Source organism: Syngnathus scovelli, chromosome 16 (genome assembly GCF_024217435.2).
Source record: "Syngnathus scovelli strain Florida chromosome 16, RoL_Ssco_1.2, whole genome shotgun sequence".
Lineage (NCBI taxonomy): Eukaryota > Metazoa > Chordata > Actinopteri > Syngnathiformes > Syngnathidae > Syngnathus > Syngnathus scovelli.
Genome location: NC_090862.1, coordinates 13,434,879 through 13,450,668, shown reverse-complemented (window position 1 = coordinate 13,450,668; position 15,790 = coordinate 13,434,879). Strand labels below are relative to the sequence as shown.

At 48.8% G+C, this 15,790-nt stretch overlaps 2 long non-coding RNA genes across 2 annotated transcripts; both read left to right on the top strand.

The window, feature by feature from the left end:
* Positions 1-7,411: 7,411 nt before the first annotated feature.
* LOC125983447 (uncharacterized) lies at positions 7,412-13,519 on the top strand. The gene is made up of 6 exons (XR_007486707.2): positions 7,412-7,515; positions 7,693-7,863; positions 8,009-8,086; positions 9,614-9,706; positions 13,119-13,148; positions 13,357-13,519. It is a non-coding gene; the product is annotated as an uncharacterized lncRNA (long non-coding RNA).
* A 116-nt stretch (positions 13,520-13,635) lies between these two features.
* On the top strand, positions 13,636-15,435 carry LOC137841051 (uncharacterized). Its single transcript, XR_011088384.1, has 3 exons — positions 13,636-13,713; positions 14,174-14,350; positions 14,542-15,435. It is a non-coding gene; the product is annotated as an uncharacterized lncRNA (long non-coding RNA).
* The last annotated feature ends 355 nt before the right edge of the window (positions 15,436-15,790 follow it).

The window sequence follows — 15,790 nt, the reverse complement described above, 5'->3', positions numbered from 1 at the left end:
AGTAAGCGTCGCGGCGCTCCGTTGCGGTCTCAACGGCCCGATGTGGCGCAATGTCTGCTCAGGTGAGGAGCGGGGGCGCTTTGCTGGCGGAAGTGGAGGAGACGCGGCGGTGTCGGGAGACCGAGCGGTGTCGCCTCCACCAGGAGCGCGGAAGAAGCCCTGGCAGCGGCCCAGCAGGCCTGGCAGTCCCGAGCGGCCGAGCTCCGATCGGCTCATCACCAGCATCGGGAGGAGCTGAGCCGAACCAAGAGAGACTGCGAGAGGGAGATCCGCCGACTGGTAGGACTGATCAGATGCGCGGTGCGTGGCTATGTTCCCAATTTCGTTGTATACCTGCAGTGCAATGACACCTAAGGCATTCTATTCTATTCTATTCTATTTCACAAGAAGAAAACGTCCGGTTGCTCGCTTCGCTTTTGTCACAGCAATGGTGTTCTAGTCGATTCAAGATAAAAATTGGCCGGTTGCTCTCTTTGTTTTTGTCACAATTCTGGCAAATGAGTTTGCCCGCCTGCCTGAGCGCTCCCCGTTTGTACATCCAGATGGATGAGATCAAGCTGAAAGACAGAGCGGTTAGTGTTTTGGATAAATCCCTGGGGCCGGCCACGTCCACCGCCTTCAGCTGCAGACTCAGGCTGCCGAGCAGCAGATCGCTGCCCTGAGGGATTCCCAAAGGGCGGGCCTAAACTACCCTGGAAGTGGGGTCAACGGCGCTACTAGCAATCCTCTTCATAGCGTAAGCCACCTCATCACACACTTGCAGTACGCATGACTTAGTTCGTTGCTGGAGGAAGGTAGCACAAAAACAGTTTTGAACTTTGAACGAGTGGTTGTGTGTGTGTGTTGCGGGGCGTTTTCAGTCTCAGGAGGATCGGGACACGCGAAGGTTTCATCTGAAAATCGCTGAGCTCAGCGCAGTCATCAGGAAACTGGAGGATCGAAACGCCCTGCTTTCTGAAGAGCGCAATGAACTGGTAATTTATTGACGGCACGCTTGAAGGTTTGCGCTACGTTTGATGCGCGCCATCCAGCGAGGCACCCATTGCGCTTGCTTATTAGTTGAGCGGCGCGGCGAGTCGGTTGCCTGGTAGATGTCTTTTATTGGGAGCCAAAGCCACGATTCCGTTCAAACCGATGCCAAAGGAATGGATACGTTCTGGCCCGCGTGTTGTGCGTCTTTCGCATCCCGCACTTCATGCTTGCAGCTTAAGCGACTGAGAGAAACAGAAAGCCAGTTTCTGCCACTCCTGTACAAAAACAAACGCCTGAGCAGGAAGAATGAAGAACTCTCACTGGTGCTGTGTCGCCTTGAAAACAAAGTGCGCTTTGTCACCCAGGAGAACGAGGAGATGGCAAGCTTGGTAAGTCGACGCGGACAACGGCGGCGTGCCAACAGAGTCCACTGCATTTGTGTTCCACAGAGAAGGCCTAGTTCGCTCAATGACCTGGAGCGCGGTTGCGGCCAGCAGGACGGTGAAATGGAGTTCCTTCAAGTTGTGGAGCAGCGGCACATCATCGACGACTTGTCCAAGGTCTTCAGGCAGGTGACTCGGTGCACGTACGGCAGCGCCGCGCTCGCTCGCTGTCGCCAGGAAACCTTTTCCGTCCAAAGCTTGGCCGGCGGCCGCCATCCAAAAAATTGGCCCCTTAAACTCCGACCTTTCAAGCAGGAGCATTGTGCGCACGCGTTTGAACACGCTTTAGACTTGTTTTGCCGTTTTCAGCAGCTCAAAGCTCCCGTTTTGTCAGCGCCTTTGCCACTCGCTGTGCGCTGAAAACGACGGACTCGCCCGGCTGCTCAGCCCGTCAACCATGAGCCGCGAGCGCGACGTCATTGTCCGTAGGCAGCTAGTGGCAAAATGCACCCTGTTAGAGTTGCGCTCGCTCCAACTTATTTTGCAAGAACCACACGGGAGACAAGTAAGTTCTTTTGGACACCTGCAGGTGGAGAGTCCATCCGTTGTACGAATGAAGTCTGACTCTCGGCTCCCGCACGAGCATTTTTATTAAGAGAAACAGGGTGGGTGTAAGAGTGGATTGAATAGAGAAAGCCCTTGACCTCTAGTCAAAACATAGCAAGGGATGTTTTACGACTTTGTGTAGGAAGGGATAAGCGATAGGGATAAATAAGGGATAAATAATATTATTTATTACAGGTTGCAGTCAAAGTCAAAGCAACATAATCATACGATAAAGATAATCTGGAAAACCCTGACACACCCTGTAGTTGTCACTTTTGGAAAAGACGAGCGTCCCTCCAATCATCGCCGGTGACGGGTTTTTCAGGCTCTGGAGACAGGAGCTCATGTCAGAAATGTCATCGTGAGTCGCGTTTGTTTCTGCGCCGGAGCCGTTCGTTCCCTTTGCATCCAAAGAATCTCAAAGGCGGATTATTTGTGTCGACAGGAGAGAGATTTGCTGCTACGATACCGACGTCGAGAATCTCTGAGGAGGAACAAAGCGTGAGGTCCTGCAAGGTGAGTCTGTTTGTTTGCGGCTGCTTGGTGTTGCGCAAGATGAAATGGCCTTTTTCTCGCTATCGTTCCTCTCGTCGATTCATCGTGAGGTGTCGCTTCAGTTTGTTCAGAGAGATGTTTGCTTCCGCGCCCGCAGGTCATCGAAACATTTTACGGCTACGACGAAGACGTGTTGGTGGACTCGGACGGATCGTCCTTGTCTTTTCACACCGACAGAACCCCCGACACGGAACCCGAAGAGGTAGCCCGCCATTTCTGCCAGCGTATTGGCGCCAAACATTCCTCTTCAGCCTGGAATCGGACTCGTCTTTGCGTCGCGGGTGCTTTGTCGCCGGTCTGACTGATTCTGGTACTAGTGCTGTGTTGCATTGGTGTGTGCATGAGGAGGCGGAGCTTCGCTACCGCCAGCTGACGCAAGAATATCAAGCGCTGCAACGAGCCTACGCTCTGCTAGCCCAGACCAGCGGAGGGGACTACGACGCCGAGAAGGAGATCAAGGTGGCGCCCCTTCCCGCAACCCCCGGCCGGGTCGCAGCCTCCCCGTTCTCACCCAGCCTCGGGTGTTCTCTGGTCTGAAAGGAGGAGGAGGAGCCTCCCTCCTCCTCCTTTCAGACCAGAGAAAAGCTGATGGTAGTGTCAAACGCACCTCTTTCAATAATCACTCTTCCCTTAAATATCTACGAAAGTTATTTAATTCTCTAACATGTTCGGAGTTACTTTTTACGCGGCCCGTCAAAAGGGGAAACGGGCCTGCGCCCTTCAAATAATTAAATTACTTTCAGTTCTACACCAAACCGATAATCCGATTCAAACACTTCCGTTAATTTATTCAGACGAAGCAAACTTTCAAACGGATTGAAATTCACTCGTGTCTCAAATAACTACGAAAGTTATTCAATTCTCTAAAATTGTCTGATGTTACTTTTATTTATTACGGTCCTATGTTATACCATAATAACCCCCCGCACATTAATCAAATTGTCAAATCAACCCCGAACCATCGATTGTACATTCAGTACAAATCAGCGCACAACAAAGTAGATGAATATACACAACACATTTATTGAAGAAACATGAAATAGAATTACAAATCTTAATCACTCCAGAAACCGAACAATTTCACCCACTGATACCCGTGTTAATAAAATCATTCAATCCCAGAACAATTCGATTGCAAAACACAGTTCATGAAAGAGGGAATCAATTTTTAGCCAAGCAAAGAAATCAAGAAGTAAAAATCACATTTGTGCTTCTCCAAACAATTTATGTCACGCCACTATTCTCATAGTGACGGGTCCCTTGATCGAATTGACTAACAATATTGCTTTAAGCTGTTACAGAATACATTTTTAGCCAAGCAAAGAAATCAAAAAGTAAAAATCACATTTGTGCGTCCATGCGTGACTCACAATCCGACACCGTGTTCCTGTTTTATTTCTATTTTAACTTGCTTAGCTTATTTTGGCCCCTTTTTTGGTCTCATGTTTTGGTCTGGCGCCATCTTTTGGACAAATTTGGAATTTCAGCTCTGCCAATTTATTCCTGTGAACAATCCATATTTTACCATTTGCACCATCTCTTCCCCCCATGTTACATGACAGTAGAAATGGGTCACTATCAAAGCAGAGTAGCAGATCTGGAGTCAGCGCTGAAGCAACAAGGACAGGTAAGCTTATCAATGAGCACACCTTTTTCTCAGACAAAATAGCTACATTCTTCAGTCACTCATTCGTCTGGCATTACTGGACCAACACCCCCCCCCTGAACGTGGCTGGGAAAATGTGGAGAAAAGCAAATGTCATTTTCCAGTCAACCAAAGAATTTGTGGATGAAAATGACACAACATTCCAAAGCTGTCCACGCGTTTGTCTCTTCTAGAATGTCAAGTGGGTGGAGGAGAAGCAGCTGCTGCGTCAGAGCAATCAGCAGTTGGCCGAAAAGGTGACGGAAAGAAAGGCGCTGGGCGGAGTCGCTTGGCGTCACACCCGTCCGGAAGCCCCGCAGATGAGGTCTGACTGTCTTTTCAGGTCAGGCGGATGGAGGCGGAAGAAGCGCGTCTGAAAGAGCACATCCAGGATATCCGAGACCAAAACGAACTGCTTGAGTTCCGCATCCTGGAGCTGGAGGTGGGAAGACTCGCACAAGCGTTTTGAGGCCAGAGATGTGACGGACGGACGGACGGACGGACGGACGGATGCATGCCTCTGCCTTTCAGGAGAGGGAGTGGCGCTCCCCCGTCTTGAAGTTTCTGCAAGTCCGTTTCCCAGACGGCCTCAGCCCTTTGCAGATCTACTGCGAGGCCGACGGCGTGAGCGTACGTAAGGCGTCCCTCGCAACCCTAACCTTAACCTGAGGTCCCAGAACACCTTACATTGCTCCTTGCGCCTTTCCCCAGGACATCGTCATCAGTGATCTGATGAAGAAGCTGGACATCCTGGGCGATAACGCCGTAAGTGTATGTCGAACTCCTTATGTTCGCACTCCACGAGACTCGGCGGCTCAAATGTGACTTTTGGAAGGCTTTGCGCTGAAAGAACCTTGTTGACGCTGTGCCTTTGGGCTCTTGCAGAATCTCACCAACGAGGAGCAGGTGGTCGTGATTCACGCCAGGACCCTTCCCACCCTAGCCGAGAAGGTAACGCGCACGTCCACGCACGCTCTCGCATTCTGCTTATGTGACAGCAGCCTTTCCTCAGTGGTTAGAATACATCAAAGTGACCAAGTCAGCACTTCAACAGAAGATGTTGGACATTGAAAGTGAGAAGGTAGACAGACACGCGACATCAGCCAAGGGGAACTCGGGGCAATGTGCCCCAACAATTCTGACCTTGAGCTGTGCTAGGATATGTTCTGCAACCAGAAGGGCTACCTGGATGAAGAGTTGGACTTCAGGAAGCGTTCCATGGACCAGGCTCATAAGGTAAGCCGCCCTCAAATCTCCCGCCGGACTACTGATGGACGAGGATTGCGGCCCAGAGGATCATGGAGCTGGAGGCCATGTTGTACGAGGCGCTACCGCAGCGGGACTGCCCCGCCACGGACGGCGAAAAAGCCAGCCACGCTGGCGTGAATGACGTGCTGACGGCGGATCAGAGACAAGAGCTTAGGAGCGCCGTGGACCAATGGAAGCGAGCCCTGATGTGGGAGTTGAGGGAGCGCGACGCTTGCATCCTCCAAGAGAGAATGGATCTGCTGCACAGCGCGCAACAGGTAAGGGCCCAAAGCCAGCCCGGCACTTACTTGCACGCTTACTGGCTTTTGAAGGCTACTTTCCATTTGTCCGTCCTAGAGGAACAAAGAGCTGAAAGAATTCATCGAAGCTCACAAGAGACAAATCAAACAATTGGAGGAGAAGTTTCTGTTTCTCTTTCTAGTCTTCTCCTTGGCCTTCATTCTGTGGCCCTAACACCAGCTGGTGAGTGAGCTCCAGCGGCACCGCACTCGACACCTCCGATACACTGCCAGCCGGTCTCAGACGTTGGCAGACGCTCCGATGCCGACGTATACCCCCCGCCACGGTGACAGAGGCACCGCGTCACACCGGCGCTCATCCAATCAGAAGGCAGGAAAGGCAAATTCACATGCAGGGCACTCTTGAACCAGAAGAGAGCGCCACAAAAAACGGTTGTTGCCCCAAACGCGCACTAAAAAGGGTCAGAATAACAAGAGTCCCACCGGCCAGCCGGGGCCACCCGTCCATCCATTTCTTCAGGGGGGGAAAAAATTGGAGTCACCGGTGAGTACATTTTGCATTTAGCTCTGCTTTTCTGCTTCTGTCTTCAAGTGTGTGGCATCCTGCGACCAAAGATTCAGCCAACCCCAAAGCGGTTGACCTCAACGTCCCACCACCATTCCTACCAGAGCAGGTGACGTGATGCTTTGGACATCCTTCCGTCTCAGATGCCCAAAAGTACTCTTTGCCACATCTGCGGCAATACGGTGTCTTTTCAAAGGTGCAAATAAATCCAGCGTGGGCGGAACACGCACGTCTTCGGTTTTTCCCGCTTTGTTTGTGTGACAGCTGTTGTGAAAATTTTACACAAATAAAGTTGTATAGTACAGGTTTGGCCAAGCCGCAACTCCCGAACCGCATGCGGCTCTTTTATGTTCATATCAACATTTGTGTGTGTGTGTGTAGGTGTGTGTGTGTGTGTGGGGGGGGGGGGGGGGGGGTTGTGCGTGTTGGCTTCACTTGAGTTCAATTTAGTATTTTCGTCAAAAGCGCATGTGGTGAAATTCCACAAAGTAGGATGGGCAAACACATTCCAGTAAACTATTAGTGTCAATTGGGCTCTCGAAATGGCAGGGAAAAGATGCACAGCAAAACGAAAATATGTAGATGAACACAGGACGTTTTTATCAGAGTGGGAAAGTTTCTATTTTTTGTTGAACGTGATGGCAAACCATTCTGCCTGATACGTCAGACCTCAGCGCATTTCAAAGATTCAAATCTTCAGCGCCATGCACTTCAGCTCACTCCATGCTAACATTGATCAGGCGTCGAACCCGCAACATCATGCTTAAGAGGTGGACATGCTAACCAGTGCGCCATTATGTCAACGCATAACAACTGTAAGAACTTCCGCCGGAATTCAAATCCGCGGGGAGAGTTAACTTGTTTAAAAGGGAGTGGGCAGAAGAATTATTTAATTTATTTAAATCTATTTGGAGTGTGCGCCATTATGTCAATGCATAACAACTGTAAGTCTACTAAACAAAACAGCGGTTGCTATATGACGTCTGCCACGTCGTGGTCACGTGACGCGGACGTGACGTCGACGCCTACTTTACATCCCACCGATCACAGGACCCCTCGGCTGCATAACCGCGCCCCCTTCCCAACCAATCGGATTTGCTATACGCGAAAACGACGCCAATGGGCGGGCTCTTCCGCCAGAATTTAAATCCGTGGGCGTGGCTCGCAACAGGAAGTAGGAAAATGGCGATGTTGACAAAGACACAGCGGATGGTAACATACGACTAACGAGAGAAATATTTTTATTTTCTGCTTGCAACTGGACCGTCCAGAGCGTACACGGTAAGTACAACTCATCGTTTTTAAAAAGAAGTACTTTTGTTGCCCTGAAAAGCGAGTGAGTGTGGCGTTTGGGGGGAACGTCGAATTTCGACGATTCTTTCTGGTCAACGGTTGTAAATGATTGCGTTGATTAAAAAAGAAAACTTGATGTAACTCTACTTTTAACTGCCGTTTCAGATAAGCGGGTATTACGTCGCAGTCATGTGCCGCGGATATGACGTAATTGGCTGACCTTCCACCAAAATTCAAATCTGTTGGCGCGATGGCCGTGAGCCACTGAGCAACGACGAATATCAACAGAAATATCTTTATTTTCTGCTTGCAACTGGACCGTCTACAGCGTACACGGTAAGTAACACTCATTGTGTTTAAAGAGATTTACGTTTGTAATAGCAACGTGTAGCTGAGGCGCTAGCAGAAGTGTAGCCGCGTTGCGTTGTACGTGTGAATATTGGTCCAGGCGAAATGTTAATGTTTAATTTCATTCCTTTAGGTTCCACGGTGTTTGTTGGCTGCAAGTTTTCCACTGCAAGAAGAGGCTCGTATCATTGACCAGGAGCGAGCTACAACGGTGAGTAGCCATAACATTTATGTTAAACACTTCCTATTTCATGTCTAACAGTACTTGATTTAACAAATAACCATAAATAAATACAGTGTGGGCACTGAAGTTAACATATGTGATTATACTGCCTAATCTGTCACCGAGTATATTGTTGCAAAGTAATATAAGATCCAAAGTTGTAATTCAGAATAGTTTTCAAAAGAAGGCCATTAGAATTATATACAAGTCTGATTACCCTGAACATAACAACAAGCTATTAATTAAATCACAAATTCTTCAATTCAAAGATTTGGTAGATTATCAGAATAATAATGTCTAACAGTAATTGATTTAACACATCACGATAAGTAGATTGAGTGTGGGCACTCTCAAGTTAACATATGTGATTATACTGCCTAATCTGTTACAGAGTATGTTGTTGCCAAGTAATGTAGAATAGATCCAAAGTAGTAATCCAGAATAGTTTTGAAAAGGCCATTAGAATAATAAACAAATCTGATTACCTTGAACATAATAGTTAAGTGTTGAATATGTCCTATGAAGTCAAAATTTGGCACCATCATGTGGTGAAATTTGGAATTGCATCACATCCAATTTTGCCTGGGAACAAACAGATTAAATAAATCTTAGACTTAAATAAGCCACTCCTTCTCAAACAAGTAAACTCTGCCCATTTTGCGCAGTAGATGGTCTGTTAATATCTAGTATTTATACAAAGTCATAATTTAAATTGCTTTTAACCTTCATTCATCGCTTCAACCAACATTACTCGCTCTTATTACCAACTTGTATCGATTTAACTGAGCGTTTAATACTTCCTATCAGGTCTCAAGTCAAGATTTGGCAAAATACAATTTCAGCAAATCCAATTTTGCCAGGCAACAAAAAGAGATTAAATAAACTAAATAAGTCTTCTTCCCATTAAATAAATCAGAAAAGTCTGTCTTGCAACCAGTCCTCTTCAAACAAGTAAAGTCTGCCCGTTTTGTGCCGTAGATTTTGTGTCTATGCCTAGTATTTATACAAAATCATAATTTAAACGACTTCATTCCTTCATTCACTTTGGAAATTTGGAATTGCAGCAAATCGAATTTTGCCAGGGAACAAAAATAGATCAATTAAACTAAATAAGTCTTCTTCCCATTAAATAAATTAAAAAAGTCTGTCTTGTAACCAGTCCTTTTCAAACAAGTAAAGTCTGCCCATTTTGTGCCGTAGATTTTGTGTTTATGCCTAGTATTTATACAAAATCATAATTTAAAGGATTTCATTCCTTCATTCACTTTGGAAATTTGGAATTGCAGCACGTCAAATTTTGCCTGGGAAGAAAAGTAGATTAAATAAATTTAATAAGTCTTACTACTTCCCAATAAATAAATTAAATACGTCTTACTTGTTCCCACTCCTTTTCAAAAAAGTAGTTTAAAACGAGGGCCCTTCACTCAACCTTTAACCTCAACACCGCACGTCACATTGTGTTGTATCTGTGAATGTTGGTTGTGGCCAAATGATAGTTTTCTTTCATTCGTTTAGGTTCCACGGTGTTTGTTGGCTATATATGTTTTCCACTGTCAGAAGGATGAAAATACAAAGTACAACGCTTGGACGTGGGCGACGACGTCACCGGTGAGTCCTTCCTTCCTATTTATTTACCTTCTAGGTGCTAGGTGCCGCACTGAACAACATTATGCCGCACTGAACAACATTATGCCGCACTGAACAACACCATGCCGCACTGAACAACACCATGCCGCACTGAACAACATTATGCCGCACTGAACACCATGCCGCACTGAACAACACCATCCCGCACTGAACAACACCATCCCGCACTGAACAACACCATCCCGCACTGAACAACACCATGCCGCACTGAACAACACCATGCCGCACTGAACAACACCATGCCGCACTGAACAACACCATGCCGCACTGAACAACACCATGCCGCACTGAACAACACCATGCCGCACTGAACAACATTATGCCGCACTGAACAACATTATGCCGCACTGAACAACATTATGCCGCACTGAAAAACACCATGCCGCACTGAACAACACCATGCCGCACTGAACAACACCATGCCGCACTGAACAACACCATGCCGCACTGAACAACACCATGCCGCACTGAACAACACCATGCCGCACTGAACAACACCATGCCGCACTGAACAACACCATGCCGCACTGAACAACACCATGCCGCACTGAACAACACCATCCCACACTAAACAACACCATGCCGCACTGAACAACATTATGCCGCACTGAACAACATTATGCCGCACTGAACAACATTATGCCGCACTGAACAACATCATGTCGCACTGAACAACACCATGCCGCACTGAACAACACCATGCCGCACTGAACAACACCATGCCGCACTGAACAACACCATCCCGCACTGAACAACACCATGCCGCACTGAACAACACCATGCCGCACTGAACAACACCATGCCGCACTGAACAACACCATGCCGCACTGAACAACACCATGCCGCACTGAACAACACCATGCCGCACTGAACAACACCATGCCGCACTGAACAACACCATGCCGCACTGAACAACACCATGCCGCACTGAACAACACCATGCCGCACTGAACAACACCATGCCGCACTGAACAACACCATGCCGCACTGAACAACACCATGCAGCACTGAACAACACCATGCAGCACTGAACAACATTATACCGCACTGAACAACATTATGCCGCACTGAACAACATTATGCCGCACTGAACAACACCATGCCGCACTGAACAACATTATGCCGCACTGAACAACATTATGCCGCACTGAACACCATGCCGCACTGAACAACACCATCCCGCACTGAACAACACCATCCCGCACTGAACAACACCATGCCGCACTGAACAACACCATGCCGCACTGAACAACACCATGCCGCACTGAACAACACCATGCCGCACTGAACAACACCATGCCGCACTGAACAACACCATGCCGCACTGAACAACACCATGCCGCACTGAACAACACCATCCCGCACTGAACAACATTATGCCGCACTGAACAACATTATGCCGCACTGAACAACATTATGCCGCACTGAACAACATTATGCCGCACTGAACAACATTATGCCGCACTGAACAACATTATGCCGCACTGAACAACACCATGCCGCACTGAACAACACCATGCCGCACTGAACAACACCATGCCGCACTGAACAACACCATGCCGCACTGAACAACACCATGCCGCACTGAACAACACCATGCCGCACTGAACAACACCATGCCGCACTGAACAACACCATGCCGCACTGAACAGCACCATGCCGCACTGAACAGCACCATGCCGCACTGAACAGCACCATGCCGCACTGAACAGCACCATGCCGCACTGAACAACACCATGCCGCACTGAACAACACCATGCCGCACTGAACAACACCATGCCCCACTGAACAACATTACGCCGCACTGAACAACACCATGCCGCACTGAACAACACCATTCCGCACTGAACAACACCATGCTGCACTGAACAACACGACGCCGCACTGAACAACACGACGCCGCACTGAACAACACCATGCCGCACTGAACAACACCCTGCCGCACTGAACAACACCATGCCGCACTGAACAACACCATGCCGCACTGAACAACACCATGCCGCACTGAACAACACCATGCCGCACTGAACAACACCATCCCGCACTAAACAACACCATGCCGCACTGAACAACATTATGCCGCACTGAACAACATTATGCCGCACTGAACAACATCATGTCGCACTGAACAACACCATGCCGCACTGAACAACACCATGCCGCACTGAACAACACCATCCCGCACTGAACAACACCATGCCGCACTGAACTACACCATGCCGCACTGAACAACACCATGCCGCACTGAACTACACCATGCCGCACTGAACAACACCATGCCGCACTGAACAACACCATGCCGCACTGAACAACACCATGCCGCACTGAACAACACCATGCCGCACTGAACAACACCATGCCGCACTGAACAACACCATGCCGCACTGAACAACACCATCCCGCACTGAACAACACCATCCCGCACTGAACAACACCATGCCGCACTGAACAACATTATGCCCCACTGAACAACAATATACCGCACTGAACAACATTATGCCGCACTGAACAACACCATGCCGCACTGAACAACACCATGCCGCACTGAACAACACCATGCCGCACTGAACAACACCATGCCGCACTGAACAACACCATGCCGCACTGAACAACACCATGCCGCACTGAACAACACCATGCCGCACTGAACAACACCATGCCGCACTGAACAACACCATGCCGCACTGAACAACACCATCCCGCACTGAACAACATTATGCCGCACTGAACAACATTATGCCGCACTGAACAACATTATGCCGCACTGAACAACATCATGTCGCACTGAACAACACCATGCCGCACTGAACAACACCATGCCCCACTGAACAACATTACGCCGCACTGAACAATATTATGCCGCACTGAACAACACCATGCCGCACTGAACAACACCATGCCGCACTGAACAACACCATGCCGCACTGAACAACACCATGCCGCACTGAACAACACCATCCCGCACTGAACAACACCATGCCGCACTGAACAACACCATGCCGCACTGAACAACACCATGCCGCACTTAACAACACCATGCCGCACTGAACAACACCATGCCGCACTGAACAACAACATGCCGCACTGAACAACAACATGCCGCACTGAACAACACGTCGCCGCACAGAACAACACGACGCCGCACAGAATAACGCAATACCGCACAGAACAACACCATGCCGCACAAACAGTTTTAGATAATATTACGTCGCAGTCATGCGACGCGGACATGACGTCAATAGGCGGAACTCATGGCAAAATTATAATCCGTGGGCGTGGCTTGCAACAGGAAGTAGGAAAGCGGCAATGCTGGCAAACAAGACACAGCGGTTAGTAACACGACGACTAACAAGACAAATATTTTTGTTTTCAGCTTGCAACTTGACCGTCTAGAGCGTACAAGGTAATTACAACTCATTGTTTTGAAAAATATGTTTTTTTGTTGGCCTGAAAAGCGAGGCAGTGTGGCATTTGGGAGGAACGTCGAACTCGGCGTCTGCTTCCAGCCACAGACGCCAAATTTCGACGATTATTTCGACTGGTCAACGTTTGTAAATTATTGCGTTGATTAAAAACTTTATTTAACTCTACTCTTAACTTTGCCGTTTCAGATATGCGGGTATTACACCGCGGAAATGACGTCAATAGGCTGAACTCTGGCCAAAATTCAAATCTGTGGGCGCAATGGCCTTGAGCGAGACAACGGATACAAACACGACGATTATCAACAGAAATATCTTTATTTTCTGCTTGCAAGTGGACCGTCTAGAGCGTACACGGTAAGTACAACTCATTGTGTTTTAAAAGATTTATGTTTGTGTAGTTTGCGTTGCGTTGTATCTGTGAATGTTGGTTGAGGCTAAATGTTAATGTTTAATTTCCTTCCTTTAGGTTCCACGGTGTTTGTTGGCTGTATGTTTTCCACTGCAAGAAGAGGCTCGTATCATTGACCAGCAGGAGCTACAATGGTGAGTACCCCTTTCGTCGTCCATTTATGTTAAACACTTCCTGTTTCATGTCTAACAGTACTCGATTTAACAAATAACCATAAATAAATACAGTGTGGGCAGTCAAGTTAACATATGTGATTATCCTGCCTAATATGTTTATCACAAATATGTCACTAATATGTTTATTTGTTTATCACAACACCTTTGGACCTTCAGCAATCGATTATTTCCCTTCATCTACATAGAGACAGAACGATGGTGTCTTAAACATCTCATTCATTTCACCAAATAACTTCACGCAGGTGGATAACGGCCGTCTCGGTCACGCTATGTTGCGTGATGCAGTTTTGAAGAACCAAATGCATTTATTCAATGAATAAGTCAAGCTAGATCTATGTTTATGATGTTGTACGTTACGGTACCGATTGAAGTTGAGTCCGAAGCCAGTGGAAAACAGCGCTGCGTTTGTGCTCTCCAGGTACAAATGTTGTGATCTCTGACTGACGACCGGGCGAGACTCGAGTAAGAGATGTCCAAACGAGCTCCGGCAGGGCGGGTCAAGGCGGAGCGAACGGACGCCTTTCAGGCCGCCAATGACGAGCTGAGAGCCAAACTGATGGACGTCCAGTTAGAACTTCAGCAGGAGAAGAACAAGGTGAAAACCTCAACAGACAGACACTGCCTTCCTCCCTGCCTGCTTCCCTGCCTGCCTCCCTGCCTGCCTCCCTGCCTGCCTGCCTCCCTGCTTGCCTCCCTCCCGCCCTCCCGCCCTCCCTCCCTCCCTCCCTCCCTCCCTCCCAGTTTCCCCGATGTAGATTTGACATGCGTGTGCCATGACTGTGTCAGCCTACGTCAACAAATGCACCGAGGACGTCAGCACCACTAAGAATATCATCACCCGGGGCAACCAACGACCCTGGATGACTGAGGAGGTACGTCAAACGCTACGAGCGCGGAACTCTGCCTTCAAGTCTGGCGACAAGGAGACACTGAGGACAGCGAGAGCCAACTTGAACCGTGCCATCAGGGTAGCGAAGCGAGACCACAGTCGAAAAATTCAGGATCGTTTCCACGACGCCAACAACACCAGGAGTATGTGGCAAGGCATACGGGCGATTACAGACTACAACTCACCCTCCCCCCCCGGTGGGTGAAGTTGATGCTGACTTTCTAAATGGTCTAAATAACTTCTTTGGGAGGTTCGAGGCACTAAACGGCACTCCAGCAGTTAAAACTGTCCCCCATCAGGAAGAGGAGGTACTCTGCCTTGACTCCGCCGATGTGTTGAAGACCCTGAGGAGAGTCAACTCCCGTAAGGCCCCTGGCCCCGACAACATTCCTGGGCGTGTGTTCAGGGAATGTGCAAGTCAGCTGGCTGGGGTCATCACAGACATTTTTAACACCTCGCTGGGCCAAGCCACAGTGCCAGCGTGCTTTAAGATTGCCTCCATCATTCCGGTGCCGAAGAAACTCAAACTTGACTTAATGATTACCGGCCTGTTGCACTGACTCCGGTCATGATGAAGTGCTTCGAACGGCTGCTTAAAGATCACATCGTTTCCAGACTCCCCCCATTATTTGACCCGTTCCAGTTTGCCGACCGGCAAAACCGCTCCACTCAGGACGCCATCTCCTCCGTTCTTCACCTGAGCCTGGCTCACCTGGAGGAGAAGAACACCCATGTTCGGATGCTGTTCCTGGACTTCAGCTCAGCGTTTAACACCATCATCCCACAGCATCTAGTAGGAAAACTGGAACACCTGGGCTTCAACACCCCCCTTCGCAACTGGCTGCTAGACTTCCTCACCAACAGACCTCAGTCAGTCCGGGTCGGACAGAACACCTCTGATGTCATCACCCTCAGCACAGGCTCCCCTCAGGGCTGCGTCCTGAGCCCCCTGCTGTTCACCCTGATGACACACGACTGCGTCCCCAGGTTCACCACCAATCACATCGTGAAGTTCGCAGACGACACAACGGCGGTGGGGCTCATCAGAGACAACAACGACCTGGACTACAGAGAGGAGGTGGAGCAGCTGGTGGGCTGGTGCAGAGACAACAGCCTGATCCTGAATGTGGAGAAGATGAAGGAGAT